The sequence below is a fragment of the Peromyscus maniculatus genome, chromosome X (genome assembly GCF_049852395.1).
Source record: "Peromyscus maniculatus bairdii isolate BWxNUB_F1_BW_parent chromosome X, HU_Pman_BW_mat_3.1, whole genome shotgun sequence".
Taxonomy (NCBI): Eukaryota; Metazoa; Chordata; class Mammalia; order Rodentia; family Cricetidae; genus Peromyscus; species Peromyscus maniculatus.
In genome coordinates, this window is record NC_134875.1 from 3422423 (window position 1) to 3428518 (window position 6096).

Here is a 6096-nt window from a genome sequence, read left to right on the forward strand (position 1 = left end):
TACTGGTGGTGTACTTGTTCAGGTCTTGTTTAGGTGACTATATTGATGAGATATCATGGGTGAGGTTTCCCTGTCATTTCTAGTAGACATGATCTCACAGCATATTTCCTAGTCCTCTGGTTGAGTCTTTCTGCCCAGTCTGCGTTGATGTCCCCTGAGCCTTAGGTGTAGGAGTTTTGTTGTAGATGTTTCAATCAGGTCTGGACATTCCCTAATCAGCTGTTCTATGCATTTTGGCCTGTTGTAGTTTTCTGTACTAGTCTCGGCCTATTGCAGAAAAAAAGTTTATTGATGAGGAGTATGTTTGCTAGTTTTATGCCAACTTGACACAAGCTAGAGTATTTGAGAAGAACCTCAGTTGAGAAAATGCTCCCACTAGATTGGCCTGTGGGCAAGCCTGTAGGACATTTTCTTCATTGGTAATTAATGTGGGAGGACCCAGCTAATGGTGGGTGGTGCCACTCCTGGCCTAGTGGCCCTGGATACCATAAGAAAGCAGGCTGAATAAGCTGTGAGAAGGAAGCCAGTAAATAGCACAATGCCATGGCCCCTGCATCAGTCCCTACATCCAGGTTCCTGCCCTAAATTCCTGCCCTGACTTCCCTGTAAGATGGACTACAAGCTGTAAAATGAAATAAGCCCTTTCCTCCAAAAGCTGCTTATGGTCATGGTGTTTTATCTCAGCAAGAGAAACCTTAAGACAAGCGGTGAGACCTATACTTCTCTGTGGGTATAAGGATAAGCTTTTAGTGTGTGGTTATGAATTATGCTGGGTAAGTAAGGTAAGAGAAGTAGGTTCTCCTCTGAGATCTATGACCTTTCTAGATGTACATAGATGGGTAGGTTATTAGTACAAGGCATGATTTTCCTCCTATTGAGTTGGCCATAAGTCTTGTTTGAAAACAGCTATTGTTACAATATGAGTGTCATTATTGTACCCTTAGGGATATTATGTTGTGCTGGTCATTGTGGTCTATAGGTGTCATAGCAAGAAAGGACCACTGGTTGTTTTTCTCCCTTGGAAACTGGCATAGCACCTTCCTGAACTATGAAAGCTAGTCCTCAGGGAGGGTCTAACTTGTTTATTTGTGCCAACCTGAGAATGTACCCCTGTGTTTAAGGAATGTCTCTTCCATAGCTCAATACCTGAACCCAGCAAATACTACTTCTGTCCTCATGGCAATGACATTTATCTCAGCTAACAGAATATATTGGCAATGGGTCACTGTTTTTTTTTTCATTACTGAAATGTCTTAAATCTTCCTTGCAGTCTCATCTTTTTTTTTCATTTTAATATGTTGCTAAATTTATAGTTGTTTTCTTCTTTTTTTATTTAGAGATTTTCTATTCATTTTACATATCAACCTCAAATTCTCCTGTCCATCCCCCAGCCTTCCCCCCCCAACCCACCCTCCATTCCCACCTCCTCCAAGGCAAGGTCTCCCATGGGGAGTCAGCAGAGCCTGGTACATTCAGTTGAGGCAGGTCCAAGCCTTTCCTCCCTGCACCAAGGTTGTGCAAAGTGTCTCACCATAGGCAGTAGGTTTCAAAAAGCCAGTTCATGCACTAGGGACAGGTCCTGATCCCACTGCCTGGGGTCCCCCTAAACAGTTCAAGCCAAATAACTGTCTGCTTATCCAGAGGGCCTAGTCCAGTACCATGGGGACTCCTCAGCTATTGGTCCACAGTTCATGAGTTTCCACTAGTTTGGCTATTTGTTCCTGTGCTTTTTCCAATCTTGGTCTCGATATCTCTTGCTCATAGAGTCCCTCCTATCTCTCATAAATTGGATTCGTGGAGCTCAGCCTGGGACCCAGCCATGGATCTCTGCATCTGCTTCCATGAGTCAATGGATGAGGGTTCTATCATGACAGTTAGGGTGTTCGGCCATCCGATCACCAGAGTAGGTCAGCTCAGGCACTCTCTCGACCATTGCCACTAGTCTACAGTGGAGGTATCTTTGTGGATTTATGGGGATCTCCCTAGCACTCTGCTTCACCCTATTCCCATGGTGTCTTCATTTATCACGGTATCTCTTTCCTTGTTCTCCTACTCTGTTCCTGATCCACCTCAAACCTCCCGCTCCCCTAAGCTCTCTTTCCCCTGACACTTGCCCTCCATTACCCCCCTCACCCCCAGTTATCCCTGTAGATCTTATCCATTTCTCCATCACTGGGCAATCCCTGTGTCTTTACTAGGATCCTCCTTACTAGCTAGCCTCCCTGGAGCTGTGGGTTGCAGTCTGGTTATCCTTTGCTTTAAATCTAGTATCCACTTATGAGTGAGTACATACCATGTTTGTATTTCTGAGTCTGGGTTACCTCATTCAGGATATTTTCTAGTTCCATCCATTTGCCTGCAGACCTCATGATGTCATTGTTTTTCTCTGCTGAGTAGTATTCCATTGTGTATATGTACCACATTTTATTTATCCATTCTTCAGTTGAGGGGCATCCAGGTTGTTTCCAGGTTCTAGCTATTACAAACAATGCTGCTATGAACATAGTTGAGCATGTGTCCTTGTGGTATGATTGAGCATTCCTTGGATATATGCCCAAGAGTGGTATAGCTGGGTCCTGAGGGAGATTGATTCCCGATTTTCTGAGAAACCTCCATACTGATTTCCAAAGTGGCTGTACAAGTTTGCACTCCCACCAACAGTGGAGGAGTGTTCCCCTTGCTCCACATCCTCTCCAACACAAGCTGTCGTCAGTGTTTTTGATCTTAGCCATTCTGACAGGTGTAAAATGATATCTCAGAGTCGTATTGATTTGCATTTTCTTGATGATTAAGGATGTTGAGCAATTCCTTAAATGTCTTTCAGCCATTTGAGCTTCTTCTGTTGAGAATTGTTTAGCTCTATAGCCCATTTTTTAATTGGACTGTTGGGTATTTTGATGTCTAATTTCTTGATTTCTTTATATATCCCGAATATCAACCCTCTGTCAGATGTGGAGTTTGTGAAGATCTTTTCCCATTCTGTAGGCTGTCATTTTGAATTATTTACTGTGTCCTTTGCCCTACAAAAGCTTCTCAGTCTCAAGAGGTCCCATTTATTAATTGTTTCTCTCAGTGTCTGTGCTACTGGTGTTATATTTAGGAAGTGATCTCTGGTGCCAATGCATTCAAGAGTACTTCCTACTTTCCCTTCTATCAGGTTCAGAATAACTGGATTTATGTTGAGGTCTTTGACTTTGATCCACTTGGACTTACATTTTGTGCATGGTGATAGATATGGATCTACATGTTGACATCCAGTTAAGCCAGCACCATTTGTTGAAGATGCTTTCTTTTTTTCCATTGTACAGTTTTGGCTTCTTTGTCAAAAATCAGGTGTTCGTAAGTATGTGGGTTAATGTCAGGGTCTTCAGTTTGATTCCATTGGTCCACATGTTGATTTTTATGCCAATACCAAGCTGTTTTTATTACTATAGTTCTAAAGTAGCACTTGATATCAGGGATGGTGATGCCTCCAGAGGTGGTATTGTTGTACAGGATTCTTTTAGGTATCCTGGGTTTTTTATTTTTCCAAATGAAGTTGAATATTGTTCTTTCAAGTTCTGTGAACAGTTGTGTTGGGACTTTGATGGGGATTGCATTGAATCTGTAGATAGCTTTTGGTAAGATTGCCATTTTTACTATGTTAGTCCTGCCTATCCATGAGCATGGGAGATCTTTCCATTTTCTGACATCTTCTTCAATTTCTTTCTTTAGAGATTTAAAGTTCTTGTCATACAGGTCTTTCACTTGGTTAGTTATAGTTACCCCAAGGTATTTTATATTATTTGTGGCTATTGTAAAGGGTGATGTATCTCTGATTTCTTTCTCAGCCCATTTATCATTTGTATATAGGAGGGCTACTGATTTTTTTGAGTTAATCTTGCATCCTGCCACATTACTAAATGTGTTTATCAGCTGTAGGAGTTCTCTGGTAGAATTTTTGGGGTCACTTATATATACTATCATTTTGTCTGCAAATAGTGAAAATTTGACTCCTTCTTTTCCAATTTGTATCCACTTGATTTCCTTTTATTGTCTTATTGCTCTAGCTACAACTTCAAGTACAAATTGAATAAATATGGGGAGAGTAGACAGTCTTGTCTTGTTCCTGATTTTAGTGGATTCACTTTGAGTTTCTCTCCATTTACTTTGATGTTCGCTGTTGGCTTGCTATAAATTACCCTTATTATGTTTAGGTATGTTTCCTGCATTCCTGATCTCTCCAAGACCTTTATCATGAAGTGGTGTTGGATTTTGTTGAAGGCCTTTTCAGCATCGAATGAGATGATCATGTGTTTTTTTTCTTTGAGTTTGTTTATATGGTGTATTACATTGACAGACATTCATATGTTGAACCAACCTTGCATCTCTGAAATGAAGCCTAGTTGATCATGGTGGATATTTTTTTTATGTGTTCTTGGAGTCTGTTTGCCAATATTTTATTGAGTATTTTTTGCATCAACATTCATGAGGGAGACAGGTCTGTAATTCTCTTTCTTTGTTGCATTGTTGTGTAGTTTGGGAATCAGAGTAACTGTAGCTCCATAAAAGGAGTTTGATAACTTTCCTTCTGTTTCTATTGTGTGGAACAATTTGAAGAGTATTTGTATTAACTCTTCTTTGAAAATCTGGTAGAATTCTGCAGTGAAACTATCTGGTCCTGGGCCTTTTTGGATGGGAGACTTTTAATGACTGTTTCTATTTTCTTAGGGATTATTGGCCTATTTAAATTGTTTGTCTGGTCTTATTTAACTTAGGTATGTGTTAACTATCCGTAAAATTGTCCACTTATTTTAGATTTTCCAATTTTGTGGAGTACAGTTTTTTGAAGTATGACCTGATGATTCTCTGTATTTCCTCATTGTCAGTTATTATATCTCCCTTTTCATTTCTGATTTTGTTAATTTGGATGCTCTCTTTCTGCCTTTTGGTTAGTCTGGATAAGGGCTTGTCTATCTTGCTGATATTGTCAAAGAACCAACTCTTTGTTTCATTGATTCCTTGTATTGTTCTCTTTTTTTTCTATTTTATTGATTTCAGTTCTCAATTTGATTATTTCCTGGCATCTATTCCTCTTGGGTGGCTTTGCTTCTTCTTGTTCTAGAGCTTTCAGGTGTGCTGTTAAGCCACTAGTGTGAGATTTCTCCAACTCCTTTATGTGGGCATTTAGTGATATGAATTTTCCTCTTAGCACTGCTTTCATAGTGTCCCTTAAGATTGTATGTAGTACATTAATTTTCATTGATCTCTAGGAAGTCTTTAATTTCTTTATTTCTTTTCTTGACCCATTGGCAATTCAGTTGAGCATTATTCAGTTTTCATGAGATTGTAGGCTTTCTGTAATTTTTTGTTGTTGTTGAAATCTAACTTTAAGCCATGGTGGACCAATAGTATATAGGAGGTTGTTCCAATTTTTTTTTTTTGTATCTGTTGAGATTTGCTTTGTGACTGAGTATGTGGTCGATTTTAGAGAAAGTTCCATGGGGTGCTGAGAAGGTATATTCTTTTTTGTTAGGGTGGAATGTTCTGTAGATATCAATTAAGTCCATTTGAGTCATAACATCAGTTAGGTTCCTTATTTCTCTGTTAAGTTTTGGTCTGGCAGATCTGTTCTGTGGCAAGAATGGGGTGTTTGAAGTCTCTCACTATTAATGTGTAGGATTTTATGTGTGATTTAAACTTTAGTAATGTTTCTTTTACATATGTGGGTGCCCTCGTATTTGGGGCATAAATGTTCAGAATTGAAATTTCATTTTGGTGGATCTTTTCTCTGATGAGTATGTAATGCCCTTCTCGATCTCTCTTGTTTGATTTTGCTTGAAGTCTATTTTGTTACATATTAGGATAGCTACACCAGCTTGCTTCTTAAGTCCATTTGATTAGGAAGACTTTTCCAAGCCTTTTATTCTGAGGTAGTGTCTGTCTTTGAAGTTGAGGTGTGTTTCTTGTATGCAGCAGAAACATGGATCCTGCTTTTGTATCCATTATGTTAGTCTGTGTCTTTTTTATAGGTGAACTAAGTCTATTGATATTAAGGGATAATAGTGACCAGTGATTGTTAGATTGTTAATTCCTATTATCTTTTGGTGGTAGTGT